The following is a 20,831-nucleotide window of genomic DNA, read 5'->3' as shown; positions in this document are numbered from 1 at the left end:
AGGGTGGGAGGGAGGGAGATGCAAATGGGAAGAGATATGGGGATATATGTATATGTATAATTGATTCACTTTGTTATAAAGCAGAAACTAACACATCATTGTAAAGCAATTTTACTCCAATAAAGATGTTTAAAAAAAAAAATTCTCTGGCAGGTTACTTTTGACATGAGACCTCTTGAGAAGCCAGAGCTGTCATGCCCAAGACTGGCACTGCTCACTGGGGTGAAGAGCCATTGCCACCTATAGATGAACTTGAGTATTAATGAAGAGACCCACCATCTAGAACTGTCTCAGAACTTTAACAGTCCACCATTTCACCAATTTTAAAATGTTGCAAAGAAGAAACTCTGATAAAAAAAAAGAGAGAGAAAATCCCCACCCATTCTCACACCACTTTAACTTTGCATCTATTTTCTAACTATGAAATCCATTCCAACCTGTATTGATATATGCATGTCGCTTTCAAATAGTTGGATCATAGTGTATACAGAATTGTAGCCTACATCTTTTACTAGTTTCAGTGTTAAGACGTAACCATTACCTTTATTCTTTTCAGTAGCTACATAATATCCCATCATTCATATGTAATTTACTCCATCACTCTGAACTGTTAAACATCTAGGATTTTGGTTGGGGGGTGTCTTTGATTTTTTAAATATCCTATTGGACTTCCCTGGTGGGGCAGTGGTTAAGAATCCGCCTGCCAATGCAGAGGACATGGGTTCAAGCCCTGGGCCGGGAAGATCCCACATGCCGTGGAGCAACTAAACCCGCGTGCCACAATGACTGAGCCCGCGAGCCACAACTACTGGAGCCTGTGCACCTACAGCCTGTGCTCCACAACGAGAGAAGCCACCACAATGAGAAGCCTGCGCACCTCAGCGAAGAGTAGCCCCCGCTCGCCACAACTAGAGAAAGCCCGTGCACATCAACGAAGACCCAACACAGCCAAAATAAATAAATAAATAAATACTCTGTTTTTATAAAAAAAAAAAGCAACATTAAAAAATATATATATTCTATTAATGCCACTATAAACATCATTATATGTCGCTTTTTCAAAACGTATTTCCCTTGTGATCAATTCCCAGAACTAGCACTAGTGAATTAAAGAAGGTAAATATTTTAATGACTTTTGAGAGGTAGACAAACAGTCCTCCAAAAAATACAATAGGTTTACAAGTCTATTAGTATGAATAGCATATGACATATATTAAAAAAAATAAATCAGGGCTTCCCTGGTGGCGCAGTGGTTGAGAGTCCACCTGCCGATGCAGGGGACACGGGTTCGTGCCCCGGTCCGGGAAGATCCCACATGCCGTGGAGCAGCTAGGTCCGTGAGCCATGGCCGCTGAGCCTGCGCGTCCGGAGCCTGTGCCCCGCAACGGGAGAGGCCACAACAGTGAGAGGCCCGCGTACCGCATTAAAAAAAAAAAAAAAAAAAAAAAAAAAAAAAAAAAAAAAAAAAAAATAAATCAATATGTGTTGCTATCAAGTATAAAGCAGAATGTAATAAACTGCCGATGAGTAGTTCAAATTAGCAACACATAGGACAGACAAAAGGCTTGGGGGGGGCTGCTGTGTCTTGACTGAGGCTCTGAGGACAAGAATGTCACGTGTGAGGTATTAACCAGGCTGTTGGCAGTTTCCTTTCGAAAAAGATCACGGTTCGATTGGAATTGGGAGAAGGTTGTGGTAGTCGCAGCAAGGAAACTCATATCAGGGGAATTAGAGCAGTGGAGTGTGTAACAAGGATGCGTTTTAGATCCAGACAGACATAGGTTGAAATCCCAGATCCATTTTTTTAATTGTATGGCCTTGGGCAAGATACACATCCTTTCACAGGCTCACAGAGAGCTTTGTAAGGATGACAGATGGTATATGTGAAGAGGAAACATCTGATGACTGTCATCATCATCATCATCAAGAACAGTCTGACCTTGTTAGCGGTAGAAGATGGAACAATCTAGAGACTGTCACAACTTTGATTATAAGATCAGAAAGCATACAAAGGGCTGTGGAGGATGAGGAGATGAAGAGGAAGAAAAAAAGGATGAGACAGAAAAAGGAGGAGAGAAGGGGGTGAAGGAATGGGAGGTAGAAGGAGGAGAGAAGGAACTGAAGGAAGAGGAGGAATAAAAAAGATGGAAGAGGAGGAAGTAGAAGAGGAACTAGAAGAGGAAGCAGAAGAGGAAGCAGAAGAGAAGGAAGAAGAACGATGATCTGGAATGGGGTGAAGATAAGCCAATGAACTGGGCTCTGAGGTTTGTTCTTTGTGATAGCCCTCTGCTCATAGCCCTGCAGAGGGTGTTCTAAAAGTTGTGGCCATTTGAGTTTAGTGTCGTTCAATATCTATATCTGATGTGGGGAGAATAATCTTGAGCCAGTTATTAAATAATCTTGAGTCAGTTATTAAAAATCTTGAGGGGTTTTTAATACCTGACAGGTCTGCATGTGTGATAGGGCTCACTCCCCAGAGTGGATCGTGGTGGCTGGATAAATCCATTACATTTTCAGGAATCAGACAAGGGGACTGAAACTCAGGCAGACTTCAGTCTCAAGAGGAAACTGGGGAATTAATTAGGAGGCTAGGGCAAAAATACCCAGGTTTACAGACTGGATAACAAAGATAGGGATTAGGGAGAGGTAGCAGGTCCTAAGCAAGAGGATTCCAAGGCATTGCCCCGCACAACACACTGGTTAAACATTGAAAAACTAATTTCAGACATTATCTGCTAGTTCATTCATTCATTTCTTCAACAAGTTTTGACTGAAGGCTTAGTACTGGGAATATAAATATGAAGAAGTAATTGTATCACATTTAAGGAGATCTCTGGTGTGTGAGACCGATATAGAAATACAGAGTGACCAGTGCAAGGACACAAAAGATGCTATGGTGAACTTAAAAAGTAAGGGAAACTTATTATGGATCTCACTATATTTGTGTTGTATACTCTTTCTGGCTTTTTTTTTTTTTTGTGGTATGTGGGCCTTTCACTGCTGTGGCCTCTCCCACCGCGGAGCACAGGCTCCGGACACACAGGCTCAGAGGCCATGGCTCACAGGCCCAGCTGCTCCGCGGCATGTGGGATCCTCCCGGACCGGGGCACGAACCCGTGTTCCCTGCATCGGCAGGCGGACTCTCAACCACTGCGCCACCAGGGAAGCCCTCTGGCTATTTTTTGAAATGAAATAACTATTAAACTCATCTTGTTACAAGAAAAAAAAAGAAAAAAAAGATGCTATGGTGAGCTTTACAATGGAGATGAAGCTTGAGCTGAGTCTTAAAAAAGAAAAAATAGAACAGAAAGAAACTAGAAACCTCTTACACTGCTGGTAGGAATGTAAAATGGTGCAGCCATTGTAGAAAACAGTTTGTCAGGTCCTCAAAAAAGTTAAACAGAATTATCATATGACCCAGAAATGCCACTCCTAGGTATACACCAAAGAGAATTGATGTCTACACAAAAACTTGTATGTGAATGTTTCTAGCAGCATTATTCATAATAGCCGGAAAGTGAAAACAACCCAAATGTTTATAAACTAATGAACAGCTGAACAAAATGTGGTCTATCCATACAATGGACTATTCTTCAGCCATAAAAGGAATGAAGTACTGAAATTATGCTAATTGATAGAAGCTAGTCAAAAATGTCACATATTATATGATTTCATTTACATGAAATATCCAAAATAGAGACAGAAAGTAGATCAGTGGTTCTAGGGGCTGAGGGGAGGCGGGAAAGTAGAATGGCTGCTTACTATGTATGGGGTTTCTTTTGGGGTGATGAAAAAGTTCTGGAACTAGATAGAGGTAGTGGTTTCACAACATTGTGAATGTACTAAATGCCATCAAATTGTATAGTTTCTGGGTTTCCCTGGTGGCACAGTGGTTGAGAATCCGCCTGCCGATGCGGGGGACACGGGTTCGTGCCCCGGTCCGGGAAGATTCCACATGCCGCGGAACGGCTGGGCCCGTGAGCCATGGCCGCTGAGCCTGCGCGCCCGGAGCCTGTGCTCCGCAACGGGAGAGGCCACAACAGTGAGAGGCCCACATAATGCAAAAAAAAAAAAAAAAAAAAAAAAAATTGTATAGTTTTCAATGGTTAATTTTATGTCATGTGAATTTTATTCCAATAAAAAATGAACAGATATTTGCCAAGTGAACAAGGTGAAGGAGGTTCATACCATATGCTAAGGCCCAGAGGCACAAGGAAGCATGGATTATTTAGAAACACGAAAAACAGTAGTGTGACTGGAACACACAGGACATAGGAGATGAGACTGGAAATGTGGGTGGAGGCCAAAAACGAAAGGGGTATGGGGGCTTTATTTTGAGGAAATAGGCACCTCCTAAATTAAGGCTCAAGAACTGGGTGGGGCTGAGACTGTAGGTGAAACACTCTGTCCAAAGCTGGGGTGACCAAATGGCTGCTTATCGCTGTTCACAGAATGTTAGAAATGGAAGGGACTCAGAGAATATTCAGCCTAGTCTTCCCCAAGGTGGAGTCATGAAACCCTGGTCTTGTATGCTACTCTGGGGGAGAAGAGGTTCTGTATCATGTCATTCACCCACTGCTGTGTCCCCAGCATCTAGAACACTGCCTGGCACATAGTAAGCACTCAATAAATAATTGTTAAATAGAGTAAGCTTGGGAAAAGCTGCATGCTATATTTCCCGCTTGGAGGGCAACTCTGCACGTTAGCGAAATAAAGCCCCTGAAGAGACCAGTACTAAAGAAATCAGTTTTCACTTTCATTCATCCAGCATTTCCAAGCTAATGTGTCCACGCGCCTCTTTGTCACAATGCTTGTACACATCCTGTGGGTCTAAGGCTCTGAGGAAAAGTTTGGGAAAAGATAACCTGGTTCGTCCTCTTTATTCTACAGGTAAGTCACAGATCATCAGATATGGAATTTTAAACCAGGCCCAACCGCAGAGAAAGTCGGAAATGTCCAAACTGCAAGGACCTGAACCCCAAGAAAAACAAGACCTAAGATCGTAATAAATGTTTCAAGGGGTCATATTGTCCCCTGGTTTGGATGGAAGCAGAGATGTCTGGGCAGTATCTTGTTTTTCCTGCCAGCAGGATCTGAGCTGCGCCTTGGCTAAGGAAAAGCTGTTTCCACCTGCATACCCTCCGGGCCTTGATTATACTTCCTTGGATTGAGGAGCAGTGGAATGCTTAATCTTACGGACCCCAAATCAGACACTGGCTCATGCAACATCAGTGTTTTTTATCTGTAAAACTGAGATAAGACACTACCTACCTCCCCATCAGAGGATTTACTATGAAACATTTGAGATGGGTTTTTCACTCAGATAGGCCTCTTTTACAATTTTTTGTAATTTCTATATTCATTCTAAATAAATATTTGGCATAGTAAATTTATATTCTCTTTATTTCTTTTTCTTTTTTTTTGGCTGCGCAGTGCGGCTAGCAGAATCTTAGTTCCCTGACCAGGGATCGAACCCGCACCCTTGGCACTGAACAAGCCAAGTCCTAACCACTGGACCGCCAGGGAATTCCCCCTATATTGTCTTTCTTAAAGAGCCGCTCCTCCCATTTCTGACCCCAAGCAACTTGGATTCCACACTCATGAGGCTGTTAAATGACCAGACTGGAAGCTCCATGAGGGCAAGAATCCCCTGCACCCAGCACTCAGAGCCTATCAAGAAAGATTTGTTGAGGTTGACTGTTTAGAGATCATGTACATTAAGCATTTGGCAACTGGTCCTAATTACATGGAGTTTTTTTTAAATGAGTGTCAAACAGAGGCAGAAAGGAAAATTTCACCCAAAGATATTTATACGCAGAAATATGTGAACATCATTGGTTTTGAACCAACCCACAATACTTCTGAAGAATATTCAACAACATAGGAACAAATTGCAGGTTTGGAAATGTAAACTTATCCCTTTGCTCCAGAATTTCTTTTCTCTTTCCATCGTTTACTGTTACATAGTCTATCCCTTCTGCTTTGGAAGGTAGCTGCTGCCGGCTGCCCTTATCTGCAAGAGTGTGACAAAGGGCACTTTGATGTCACATGAATCATATTCTAAGCTCCATCCAGTGCAGGTGAAATCATTAGAACAGCCAACGCTCTGTCTGATGTTCCTGAAGAGATGGGTGATTTTCTCACTCAGTAATGATTGACATTCTTTATAGTAATGATGGGCCCTCCCGTCTGAGGGCTTCCAAGGAAGCCAATCAGGAGAGAGTTGGAGGAGTAGGGCTAGTGGCATGTGTGTGTGTATAGTGTGTACAGTGTGTGTGTGTGTGTGTGTGTGTGGTGTACATATGTGTGTGCCCTCTTTGTTAGAGCTGCCTCTGTAAATGGAAACTCAGCTGAACCCCCTGGGAATAGCAATTAACAGCAGCAGTCAGTGCCTGAGCTGTTAATACAGTGAGCACCAAGACAGTGCAGGCATGAGAGGCTCTGCTCTCTTTCCTCCTCCGCGCCTCCCACCCTCTCCAGAATCCTTCCTAGAAGGCACTCACCCTTCTCATCATTATCCTAAAGAATGGCTGGCATGCGAGGATGGCTGGAACTAACCCCCGCCATTTATGAGTTCTTAAACACTGCTCCAGTCTAGTCAGAGGAAATGAAAGCAGAGGGACAGCCCAGCTTATAAACACTGAGGACAAGACGTCAGTGCCATCCACTGCTGGACTGAAACACTGGGTTATTTATCACACAGAGCCCCATCTGTTCAAGGCAGAGGAATGCTATTTGCTTGGGGAGGAAAGGAAGAATTGATAGCAATATTCCCCAGCTTTTTCATTAGAGGGTTTGAAAAATAGCCTTTCAAATGAGAGACGCCTTTAAAAAAAAAAAAGAAGAAGAAATATTCCAGTTGAGTTATGAATTTAAAAGCATCACTTGGCTGCGGTTTGTTAGCTGCTTTAGTCAACCCTAACGTGCAGCAGGACTCCAGACCTTTCCTCTGAGAATTCTGCTCTGTGAATGAGTCCCCCGTATATTTGACAATTTTCTGCTGGCACATAAAAAGAGATTTGGCTTATTATTTTATGGTGAGCAGAATGCAAAGGGCAAAAGGAAGGAAAATAATAATGGCTTTCAATAAGAGAAGAGAGCATTTGCAGAAAACATAGCATAATCATCTCAATCCTCAGCAAGGAGCATATTTGAAGATAATTATCCAAAATTAACTAAATCCTCCCTTTATCCCCAGTTTTCAGAAAATTCATGATTAAGTGCCTTAGTGTGGGCGTTATTATCACCCTCATCATCATCTTCATTATTATGCTGGGCTTTTGTAGTATAGTAAACATGTTCTTATTTACCAGTATCTTTCCTTGAAGAAAACCACCTTACTCTACTCTGTGTAGTACCAGCGGTGGTGTCCCCTCCTCCCTGACTATAGGGGTATATGGACTCCATCCAGCCACAGTCACTGTCTCAGGGATGGTTTGTGACCCCAGCTTCACTACTCAGAGTCTCTCCTGGAGACAGAAGCTTGTTTCACTCTGGAGTTGTTAAGCTAGAAAGATGTGAGCCTGGGGTGGCTGTGTAAGTTATTTTCTGTTGTGTTTCTGACATCACAACGAAAAAATTCTGACAAATACAGTCCATTTGATAGATTCAGAAACAATGTTCAGAGATACCAAAGGATTTGACTAAGGTCCTATAATGAAGCAAGTATTTAGGTTCTTACTGTCTAACCAAGATATTTTAAAATTGAGCAAGCTAGCACCCAGTGTCTTATTCTAATATAGGCAGCTTTTCTTGGAAGTGTTGGGAATAGATCACAGGTCACCAGATTTTTAGTCCATGTTGACCTCAAGGGAGAGTTCTTGGATTCTGGTATGAATGGTCAAGGCCAAGGTTATTTTATGGCTCTGGTGTGAGGGAATGGAAATTTGGTGGGACAGACAGTAGAGCTGTTCAAAGTAAGTGGCAGGTCCTTTTCTAGGATTGACCCATTTGGATTGGTTTCCCCTAGAGAGCTGACTGGCTCGAGGCTGTCTCCCACCTGGGGGACCCAATGGATAATTGGGGGAAAACAACTTAGATAGGTTTTGCTCAAGGCTTTAGATTCAAGTAGCTCTCTTCTTTCATTGATGCACTTTCCTTAGGCTTGTTTCTCCTTGTCTCTTCTTGCCACTAGAACACTAAGATTTAGAGAACTGATATTAAAATGAGGGCTTGGGGCAGGGATGATAAACGGGTTTCAGCTTGTTTATCATCCAGTCATTTTTTTGTAGTTACGTAGAGGGCTATTTTGAGGACCCTTAAGATTTATCCCTGCTCAGCAAGAAAAAGCAAGCAACATGATCGATTAGTAACATATTCCGAAATGGCCACTGTTCTAGGTGGATTCCACAAAAACTAACTCTGAGATTCAGAGAGTTGCTTGCAGGAAGCATCTTTGAGAACAACACTTGTAAGGAAATAAGGGAAGCAATATGAGACATTGCAGTGGCAACAAAGGTCTTAGCCAATTTCATGGGGGGGATTTCTGGACCTAGGTTGTCCCAAATCAGGCAAAGGGACAGGCTTGAACACTACTCCCTTTCTCCAACCCTCCCTAACAGTGACCCTGGAGGGCTGTAACCTTGGGTAAGGCCATTCTTGGAGAAGGATGCAGTTGTAAGCCATCAGTGGCCAACACTCCTAGCACTTGGGAGAATGCATGCATGGGTCCTGAAAGGGAGATCTGGGTAGCATACCACAGTAGCCACTACAGCCATGGAAGTGGGAGTGGCTATGCATGTGAGAGATATTTGTTCATTCTGGCCTAGGGAAGAGACTTAGCCAGAGAAGCAAGATAAGACAATGCAACAAACAAGGTCCAGTTTAGCTCACTAGAACACAATACTGACGCTCAGGACCCAAAGTCGTTTTCATAAAGTGTTCCTGAGCCTGTGCATATATGTCCCTTGAAAAACTCACATGGGAGGACAGCTGCTCAACTGGAGAGGATTTAGGCATTTGGGGCCCTGAATTCTGGGGGTCATTTGAAGTCTACAGGTTCTCTCCAATTCTATTTATTCTCAATTCCCTCAACATTCCTTACACCCTCTCCCAAACTTTTTTTTAACTAAAAGAAAGTCCAGATATAGCTTGTCTACAGGGCCAGAGTTAGAATCAGAATGGTCTATACACTCACAAGTCAAACAAAATAAAGAACACTGTGCTTATAACAATATTTTTAAAGGAAGAAGGAAGCAGTTTCTAAAACTTAAGTGAAAATATTACTCTTTCTTCAAAAGGAGTACATTTCTAGGTTTTTTTTTTTAACATTTAAGTAACGGTTTTCAGTGTTGGCTACCAATAGCCTAATACACGTAAAGGAATTACAGCTGATCCATTCTCATCATTTATGTTTCTAAGAGTTAGCGATGTTAACAGGAGTGAGAGTAACTGACACCCCTGGGAGTCAGCTTTGATTCCCCTCCACACCTTGTCTCCCATTCCAAAGGGGGTTGGGAAAAAGTCCTGATTTGCAGCATTTGCCTATTTCCGTGGTGTAAATACTCTCAGCATCATGACTGATTCCAAGTAACGGAACAGAGCTGGGAAGCGATGTGCCCAGCCAGTCCTCTTGAGCTAGTACTAGCCGACTCCAGCTCAGCAGCGGGTTCTGACTCTTCTCCTTTCCCTCTGCTACTGGCTTTGCTTAGGCTCAGACTGTTGGCCAAAGAAGAAGCCTAAAGAAGTATTTTGTTTGGCTGCCACAGTTTTGGGGGGTTTTTTGCGGTAGGCAGGCCTCTCACTGTTGTGGCCTCTCCCGTTGCGGAGCACAGGCTCCAGACGCACAGGCTCAGCGGCCATGGCCCACGGGCCCAGCCACTCCACGGCATGTGGGATCTTCCCCGACCGGGGCACGAACCCATGTCCCCTGCATCGGCAGGCGGACTCTCAACCACTGCGCCACCAGGGAGGCCCTAATTTGTATACTTTTAAAAGGGTGAATTTTATGGTATGTGAATCAAATCTTAAGAAAGATGTCATTTTTAAAATACAATGGTGGGAATGTAAATTGATACAGCCACTATAGAGAACAGTATGGAGGTTCCTTAGAAAACTAAAAATATAGCTACCATATGACCCAGCAATCCCACTACTGAGCATATACCGTGAGAAAACCATAATTCAAAAAGACACATGCACTCCAGTGTTCATAGCAGCACTATTTACAATAGCCAAGTCATGGAGGCAACCTTAGTGTCCCTCGACAGATGAGTGGATAGAGAAGATGTGGCATCTATATACAATGGAATATTACTCAGCCATAAAAAGGAACGAAATTGGGTTGTTTGTAGAGACGTGGATGGACCTAGAGAGTGTCATACAGAGTGAAGTAAGTCAGAAAGAGAAAAACAAATATCATATATTAACGCATATATGTGGAATCTAGAAAAATGGTAGAGATGATCTTATTTGCAAAGCAGAAATAGAGACACAGACGTAGAAAACAAATGTATGGATACCAAGGGGGAAGGGTGGGTGGGAGGAATTGGAAGACGGATTGACATATATACACTACTGATACTATGTATAAAATAGACAACTAATGAGAACATACTGTATAGCCCAGGGAAATCTGCTTAGTGCACTGTGGTGACCTAAATGGGAAGGAAATCGAAAAAAGAGGGGATATAAATATATGTATAGCTGACTCATTTTGCTGTACAGCAGAAACTAACACAACATTGTAAAGCAGCTAACCTCCAATAAAAATTAATTTAAAATAAATAAATAAATAAAATACAGTGAAAAGCCATCATCAGAAAGGTTTAAGCAGGAGAGTGGCATAACTTGTGCTTTTAAAAACCACGCATCTATGTGGTAAGGAGAATGGGGATGTAAGAGTAAAACTGGAGAAACCAGTCAGGAGATTAGAGCAATAGTCAGTAAGAAACTAAGGTGTCTAAAACGATAATAGCTATAGCAAGGGAGACAAGTGGAAAAGCTTGAGATATATTTTGAAGGTTGAACCTACTAGATTTGTTTTTGGATTGAATGTGGAGAGTGAGAGAGCAGGAGGCATTGGGAATGATTCATAAGTTTCTTGCTTGAACAATTGAAAGGACAGCAGTGCTATTTACCACCCAAGAAAATTCACTTATGTCTCACCAAAGCCCTGTGACTAAGTCATACTCTAAACATTTCTTAAAGAAATTGAGGCTCAAAGGTTATTAAATGAAAATTTCCCCAACCAAACAGCCAGTAAGTCTCTTTACTATACCTGAAGACTCTCATTAACATTGGGAATTTGCATTTAAGAAGATAACATTTGGGAGGGGAGGGATAAATTAGGAGTTTGGGATTAATATTTACACATTACTATGTATCAAATAGAGAACCAACAAGGGCCTACTGTATAGCCCAGGGAACTCTATTCAATATTTTGTAATAACCTATAAGGGAAAAGAATTTGAAAAAAAATAGATATATACGTATGTATGACTGAATCGCTTCGCTGTACACCAGAAACTAACACAACATTTTAAATCAACTGTACCTCAATAAAAAAAAATTTTTTTAATTTAAAAAAAAAGAAGATATTTTCAGAAGATAAAACGAATTTTTTAAAAAATAAATTGAGGTACATCTTTGGCTTTTACGGCAAAAAGATGAATGTGCACGCATTTGGAGCCTGATTTTGACTAAGTTGAGGAACTTTTCACCGTGAAAGAAAATAAATTAGATTTTAGCATTCATATGTGAAAAAAGAAAACAAGAGAATCATCATTTGTTGAGTTCTGACATTTCCAGTCACTAAATGTTAGAACTTAGAGGACAACTCCATCGTTCAGTGGGTGAGAGACGCAGTTCTTGTTTCTTTGACAGCTGAAAGTATCTGTTCTCTCTAGACGCTGGGTTTTTACTGCCTCTTTGGGTGTGTCACAACCAGCTTCTGTTATTAACCTTCGCAAGCAATTTTGGACAAATATTTCATTCTTAGACTAATCAATGTCATTAACATAGAAGAAAGATCGTGCAGATGCCCTAATTTTGCTCCCCAATATCAGCCAAAGAGAGAGGCATCCATACGGGAAAATAAGGGTCAGGATTCAGAGAATTGATAAGATGAGAAGAAAGTGTAGAGAAAGCATCACACAGAAGCAACTGAAGTAAGCGTCCACCATGTGAGGGTGTTTGGAGAGGCCAGAAAGGCCTGGGACTGTACTGAAACTTGACATTGCGACATCTAAGTTATACCACTTAGGTTAAGGTAGGGTTTCTCGATCGTTTCAAGCCTCTGCTCTCTTAGATAAAACTCCACTTCCATTTCTCACCGTCTCCATCCTGTACTAGCTGAGAGTCTCACATAGACTCCTGGGGTTTATCGTACTCAGTGCTTTGCCACCAGCCAAGATTAATTGAACTTCACCACTGGGACTTTGAATTACTTAAAATTTTTTCCAGTATAAATGTTTGTTATGGGCTTCCCTGGTGGCGCAGTGGTTGAGAGTCCGCCTGCCGATGCAGGGGACACGGGTTCGTGCCCCGGTCCGGGAAGATCCCACATGCCGCGGAGCGGCTGGGCCCGTGAGCCATGGCCGCTGAGCCTGCGCGTCCGGAGCCTGTGCTCCGCAACGGGAGAGGCCACAACAGTGAGAGGCCCGCGTACCGCAAAAAAAAAAAAAAAAAATGTTTGTTATAATATTTAATATGCCAGGCTTCCCTGGTGGTGCAGTGGTTAAGAATCCACCTGCCAATGCAGGGGGCACGGCTTTGAGCCCTGGTCCGGGAAGATCCCACGTGCCGCAGAGCAACTAAGCCCCTGCGCCACAACTACTGAGCCCGTGCTCTAGAGCCCATGCGCCACAACTACTGAGGCTGTGTGCTACAACTACTGAAGCCCGCATGCCTAGAGCCCGTGATCTGCAACAAGAGAAGCCCATGCACCGCAACGAAGAGTAGCCCCCGCTTGTTGCAACTAGAGAAAGCCTGCACACGGCAACGAAGACCCAGTGCAGCCAAAAATAAATAAATAAAATTAAAATTTATATTAAAAAAAAGTGACATGTCACTTAAAAAAAAAATTTAATATGCCTTTCAAATAGCAATCAGCCCCTGCCTCTGCAGCCTCATAACAGAGAGACTATTTCTCTTTCTTTTCCCTTGTTTGTTCTCCCTCTCCCTCCAGTTTGAAAACCAAGAATTAAGGAATTATCAGTAATTTCAATGTTGATACAACATTGAAGAGGAGAGAATGCGAAACGTGTCACGTGCACGTTTAGCAGGGAGAAGAGCATCAGAGAAGATCTAAAAGGTGGGCTAGGGAGTGACAGCAAGTTCTGGCTGGAAACAAGGAAAAGGTGGCAAAAGATATGAGGAAGTGGGGCTGCAGGCAGTGGAGGTGTTCCTTCTCCTCCACACCTACCAGACTGGTGCCCTGGACAGCTTGCCACTGCCAGTCTTGATCTCCAGGCATTAGGATTTGAGGTTAGGTGTTCTGTAGAGTGTGAGAAGCTCAGTAATTTCCCAGAAGGGTGGGCTGCCATGCACACCTCCTGTTTCTGGTATAAGTCAATGTGTCTCAAATGCTCTCCAGTGAACATAGACTGTATGTTACTGAAATCGGCCAGGAATTTAGGCTGGAAAAAGAAAGCACAATCCAGCATACTATGAGGTTGAGGGAAGATTATATTATTCTGGGTTAGATAGTTTGGATGCAAGAAAGTAAAATTACCTTGAGAAAAATGGGAGCTATTATAGCAATTCATAGGCACTGTCCCTAAACCTGAAAAGGAGCCAGGAATGGGGGTTGGTCCAGGGACCTGAGCCTCCTGTAGTCTTTCAGGGGACACTCGGTCCTTCTTATCTTTGGCTTGGCCTCATGGCCACAAAGCTACCTTGGGTATCTGTCTCTGCATTTTTTGACTTCTGTCCTTCCAGCTGCCAACTCCTTTTCTTGCTGCTTTTTAGTTCAAATTGCTGGCAGAGAGCAGCTGCCTGGCCATGTTCAGGCTAAAAGTCATGGCCAGCCCAGGAACAGCCCATACCTCTTTGGGTCACGCACCCCTTCCTGGTCCTACCAGCCATGTCCAGGAGAGGCCGGTGGAAAATATGACTGCCTGACTCCATTTGGGGTGCCCCCACTTCCCCAAAGGTATGTCTATGTTCTAACCCTGGGAATCTATGAACGCAACCTTATTTGGAAAAAGGGTCTTTGCAGATGTAATTAAGGATCTTGAGAAGAGATCATCCTGGATTATCCAGGAGGCCCTATATCAAATGACAAGTATTCTCATAAGAAACAGAAGAGAACACATAGACACAGGAAAGAAGTCATGTGACCATGGAAACAGAGATTGGAGTGATGCAGCCATAAGCCAAGGAATGCCTGGAGCCACCAGAAGCTGGAAGAGGCGAGGAAGGATTCTCCCCTAGAGGCTCCAGAAGGAATGTGGTCCTGCTGACACCTGGATTTCAGACTTCCAGCCTCCAGAATGGTAACAGAATAAGTTTCTGTTGTTTTAAGCGCCCAAGTTTAATTTTTTGAGGCAGCCTCAGGAAATGAGCACACCCCACATACCCATCATGCAGATTCAAAATCACAATATTTTCATGTTTGATTTATCTATTCTTTTTCTTCCTTTCTTTTGTGCTTTCTCTCTTTCTTCTGAAGTGTGTTAAAGCAAATTCCAAATATCATGTCCTTTCACCCCTATATACTTTAGAATACATCTCAGAATTTATGGACATTTTAAAATTTAACCACAATGCCATTATAACAACTAACTAAAAAGCAACTAAATAACTAAAAATAAGTCTATGGTGTCCAAAATGTCTTTTAATATTTTCCTTTAACTCGATCACTGAAATAGTGTCAGACATTACACCTCTTTGAATTACCCTCTGTTTTCTATCTATCTTTCTAGAAAAGAATTGCCTAGGATTAAATGCATTATTACAGGTTTTGGCTTGTAGATGTGTGGTGTTCTTCCCCACTCAATGATGAAAAATTCCTGGAATTTTTTCCCTTGTTAAAAATAAAGATTTCTTTTTTCATTTACAATATGAGCTTTTGTCCAGGAATGACATTCAGAAGTTCCACTTCAGAGTCATATTGGAGGTGGACAAGAATAAAGTCATGATAGAGAAAAGTAATCTGGATTCTAATATTTTCCCCAAAATGTAGAAAAGTAGTGCTTTGAAAAATGAAATAAGGGAAAAAGGTGAAAACTAGGAAGTTACTCTACATTGGATTTTAAATCGTTTTTTCACAAGTTTCTCTTTTCTCTGAAAAACTTCTCCATCAGTTTCAAAATGAAAATTTTATGCTCTGAATAATGGCATTTGGCTGTCCTTTCAAGGAGAAGTATGATACTAATGGGCTGTATTCCAGTGTTTTCTCTTATAGAGATGCACTCCTTTGGCACTTTTCTTGTGTTCCTAAAATGATGTTTTTTTCTAAAGAGATTATTAAACTTTTCCTCTGCCCACTAATAAAAGGGATTCAGGGTAAATAATTTTTATGAAAAGAGAGGACACACAACCATTTAGGGGGTACGGTATGAGAGGTACAGGTAGGATCCTTTGACTGAAAAATATACTCTCTATATCCTGGGTTACTATCTTAGAAGTTTCTTCATGCTAAGGTACCCCTTGTCAAAATTTGCATACTCCTTGGGAAGGTCATACTTTTGCATGTTCTAAGATGCAAGCAAGAAGGTCAAGATTACTGTGGCTGACCACTAGCTGAGAGTTAGACTTTCAAAAACTGGGTACTGAATATTTCAGGGAGACAGAAGAGAGGGTTGTGTCACAAGAAGTAGAAAAAGGCAGCCTGGATAACAGAAAAGTGTGAGAATTCCAAAGATAAAACCCTCCAGATTCTTCTCCCGTTTTTCCCCCTTCGAGCTCCATGTCCTGGGCTCAAGGCTGACTTGGCCATCAGGGTAATTGCTGAGTTTAACTTTTTCTGTCTGAAAACAGTGGAACTTCGCCATCTGAAGTGGGTTTGGTCAGATCTTGAGATCTAGCCAAGTGACTCTCCCTCCCTTGTCTCCACTCACATATATTCCATGAATGGCTTTCTTTCAACAAGGCAACTACACCTCCCTCCTCTAGACTTTGAAGCCCTTTGATTTATGTGACTTGTTTGTGCATGCTTAAATGAAACCCTTGGCAGAGTAGAAGAGCTTGTTCAAATCTCTTTTCCTGGTAGTATTTTCTTCTATCATAACCCAGTCAAGAGGAAGGAGGAGTGTATCTGACAAGCACACAGTTTATAGCATAAAGGGTTAGGAACTAAGAATGATGCAGCTTGAATTCCATCACTTGTCTCCCATCCTTGGTAACTTTCTGCTTTAGTGTTCTCAACACTCTACCAGAAGGAAGGGGAAAATAGATCAGTAGACGTCTTTCTAAATATAGGGGAGGGCTTCCCTGGTGGCTCAGTGGTTAAGAGTCTGCTTGCCGATGCAGGGGACACGGGTTCGTGCCCAGGTCCGGGAGGATCCCACATGCCACGGAGCGGCTGGGCCCGTGAGCTGTGGTCACTGAGCCTGCGCGTCCGGAGCCTGTGCTCCGCAACGGGAGAGGCCACAGCAGTGAGAGGCCCGCGTACTGCAAAAACACAAAACAAAACAAACAAAATAAAACTACAGAAGGCAGAAAAATAGGATAAGATTTTTTAAAAGAACAAGTGCAACAAACAGAAAACAGTGACAAACATGGTAGATATTAATCCAACTATATCAATAATCACTTTATACATGAATGGTCTAAATAACACCAATTAAAAGATACAGACTGTCAGAGTGAATTAAAAAAATAAGATCCAAGAAACCCACTTTAAGTATAAATGCAGAGACAGGTGAAAAGTAAAGGGTTGGAGAAAGACAGACCCATGCCAACACTCACCAAAAGAAAGCTGGGGTAGCATATGAATTTCAGACTACAGAATAAGGGAAATTATCATGGATAAAGAGAGGTATTACATAAGGATAAGGGGGGTCACTTCTTTAAGAAGGCATAACAGTCCTTACTGTATATGTGCCTGACAACAGAGGATCAAAATACATGAGGCAAAAACTGCCGAGAGACATAGACAAGTCCACTATTATAGCTGGAGGCACCAACACCCTCCCATCAGTAGTTAGACCCAGCAGGCAGAAAATCAGTAAGGACATAGCTGAACTGAGCAGCTCCGTCAATCAACTGAACCTAATCGACATTTACAAAATATAGGTAACCTGACTTTAAACAAAATTGGAAATATGAAAAAAACAATTAGGAAACCAGTAAGTTTAGGTGCAAAATATACAAAAGAATTCTTCAATTTACTGAAGTATGTATGTCTATTCTTTATTGCACCTAATAATTTTTACAGCTTTCCTTTAAACATTTAAATTATGAATCCATTTAGAATTTTCCAGTTTACCTTATCAAATTGTGAAATAACTCATCATAACCCTCTATAGATATTTGGAAAAGTTGACCTCAGAAGCACCAGTGGATGTCACTGGTGATGCGACCAGCATACAACCTCCTAAGCAGCTCTCGCCAAAAGAGTTTCTTGTAATTTGTGGGGTTTTCCCCTTCCTGAGTCTGAAGGAGAGAGTGACAAAGGGGTGCTGTTCCTCCAACCTGGAAGTCCCACTCTTTAGCGGCAATTAGGGTAGAGAGTGCTTAGGACGGTCCTTCTCCAGGGCCTCCCTGCTTGCCAGGCTGCTTTTGTCTGGTTAACACCTGACCTTCATTCATTCTGCCAGTAACATTTACTGAGCACCTGCTGTGGGCCAGGCGCTGCCCCAATTGACCCCAGACATTCAGATCAATTGGTGGGTCATTAACGTCACTATATACAGCAAAATGACGACAGGTTTTAAAAAACTGGAAATTCTCAAAAAAAAAAAAAAAAAAAGGAAATTCTCAGCACAAGTTGTTCGCTCTATTTTGCATCTATTATCAACCATACAATTCTCAGGTGGATGGAATGAAAGTCACAGCAAATCAAGGCCAGCTTTTTATCTATTTCTTCCCCTCTTCCTGTTCTCTGGCTGCACAGAAGCAGAAGCTCCAGTTAGCTAGTTGGGCCTTTTTGTCCTGAAGAACTTAATGAAATTTTCATTAAACTCTTTATTAAACTTTTTTTTTCATTAAACTTCCAATAAGTTCTCCCAGCCACCTCAATTCCTTGGCAAGCTTCCTCCAGGACTTTAGGTAATTGTACTCATTCATTCCTTTATACCTTCGGTACTCAGTGGGTGCAAGATGCTTTGTTGGGGATTATCCAAAATGCAAAAATAAATAAGCCTCAGTCATTGCTCCTTAGTGGTGTGCAATCTATCATATTCCTTCCAAACAGTTCCGGCAAGATTCTTACCTGTGTCCTGCATTTCACAACTTTGGTTACTTTCACTCAATTATGTTTTCTTCCTCGCTTTTCACCTCTTTTGGAAGCACTGTAAGGGAATAATATAATAAGCTATCTTTGTATATGTATTTGTAATTCCATAATCATCAGAAACCAGAGCAAACCAAAACCCTCCCTAGCACAGTTTTAAGAATTGGGAGGTCTGGGTTTGAGCCCCATTCATGCCTGTGTAGCCTTGAATCAGCCATTTAACCTCTCTGAATCTCAGTTACTTTGCCTGTCAAACAGGACTAAATATTTCTGCCTTACCTACTGCATAGTTGTGTGTGTGTGTGTGTGTATCAGATGAACAAATGTACATGCAATCATTTTCTACAATATAAAATGATCCACAGATGTAAGTTGTTATTAAAACTTTGTAATGGAATCAACTTCAGGGTTTGCTTATGTGTACAATACAAATGCCATAGAAATAGTAACTAAGGGCAGAATTTGACCCAGGGCACTTAACTACAGCATTTTTATTTTAAGGGCAGAAGGAACAAAATCAAAGACTTTCTATTCAAAGCAGAAAACTTTCAAACAAGAGTCAACACCAGCCAAGGACATGGTTACTAAGTGGCTCTCCTTGAGGGAAATTCAGAGCGTGAAGGCAAGCTCCAGAGAGCAGGAACTGAAAGAGAAAAGTCTGTAATGTTATCATCTTCCTCCTCCACCCTTGCTTAGAATTCCTTATCTAATCAACTGGAGACACAAATCTTAACAGTCAAACAATAAAACTGGGATGCAGTTTAAGTATGGATCATGACGGAGGCCAAAACATATCCCGGTCAGGTGACTATCATCGTGCCCAGAGAGCAGTAGACTCCACTTTTGCTTTAAGGGAACCATAAATCAAATGCCTTCTCTCCCAGATTTCTGAAGTGTTCTGTGGTTAAATCTAGCTAAAATACACTGCTAAAAATGGCATTTTGTTCACAGAAGCTAACAAAGAAGCAAAGTTTATGCTTAATTCCCCTGACATGAACCCGCAAGCAAAAGGGAATGCAGTGATGTGGGGGAAAGGAAGGACTGCAGCCACTCCTCATTTTTCCAGCTTGACTCCTGTGTGTTACGACTGGTTCCAGAAAAGTAGAAAGAGAGAGGTTAGTGGAAGTTTGCTTGGTGTAAGAGATAAAATGAGAAGTGGTGAAGAGAATCAGAAAATATTACTTTAATTAGAAACAAAGATGAGGGACTTCCCTGGTAGTCCAGTGGTTAAGAATCCATCTTCCAATGCAGGGGACACAGGTTTGATCCCTGGTCAGGGAAGAAAGATCCCACAGTCCATGGGGCAACTACTGAGCCCATGCACCACAACTAAAGAGAAGTCCATGAGCTGCAATGAAGAGTCCGCACACCGCAATGAAGGATCCCACATGCCGCAACAAGGATCCCGTGTGCTGCAACTAAGGATCCCATGTGCTGCAACTAAGGTTCCCATGTGCTGCAACTAAGGTTCCCATATGCTGCAACTAAGAATCGATGCAGCCAAATAAATAAATATTTAAAATTTTAAAAAACCACAAAGAAGAAAATCTCAGACCCATTAGGATGGCTACTATCAAAAAAACCAGAAAATACCAAGTGTTAGAGAGGATGTGGAGAATCTGCAACCACTGTGCATTGTGGGTGGGAATGTAAAATGATGCCAGTCCTATGGAAATAGTATAATGATTCCTCAAATATTTTAAAATAGAATACCATATGATCCAGCAATCCCACTTCTGGGCATATATGCAAAGAACTGAAAACAGGAACTCAGAGAGATGTTTGCACACCTATGTTCACAGCAGCATTATTCAAAATAGCCAAGAGGTAGAAGCAACCCAGTGTCCATCGATGGATGAATGGATAAACAAAATATATGCTAGATACATACAATGGAATATTATTCAGCCTTAAAAAGGAAGGAAATCCTGTCACATGTTATAACATTGATGAACCTTGATGACATTATGCTAAGCGAAATAAGCCAGTTTCACTGGCTTATTAAGAATAATAATAAGAAAAAAGACAAATACTGTATGATTCCACTTGAATTTGACTGTACCTAAAGCAGTCAAATTCACAGAGGCAGAGAGTAGAATGGTGGTTGACGAGGACTGGAAGGAAGGAGTGATGGGGAGTTGTTGTTTACTGGGTACAAAGTTTTAGTTTTGCAGAATGAAAAAGTTGTGGAGATCTGTTGAACAACAGTGTGACTAGGCCTAACACTGCTGAGTTGCACACTTAAAAATGATGAAGACGGTAAAATTTATGTTACGTGTTTTTAACACAGTTAAAAATAAAACATTATTTTAAGAAAAAGAAAAGGAAAACCTAAATGAAATCTCACTGCCCAGATTAACCTTATACTAATGACCAAGCTCTATGCTTATACAGTCTGACGGTTTCCCATGCCCGTAAGGTCCAAACCTTTTAGAACAGCACCAGTAGTCAACAAATGTTTAATGTCAGACAGATCACGTCACTCTTCTGCTGA

This window comes from Phocoena sinus, chromosome 11 (genome assembly GCF_008692025.1).
Source record: "Phocoena sinus isolate mPhoSin1 chromosome 11, mPhoSin1.pri, whole genome shotgun sequence".
In the NCBI taxonomy this organism is placed as follows: domain Eukaryota; kingdom Metazoa; phylum Chordata; class Mammalia; order Artiodactyla; family Phocoenidae; genus Phocoena; species Phocoena sinus.
The sequence above is the reverse complement of the archived record's forward strand: the minus strand, read 5'-3'. Positions refer to the sequence as shown.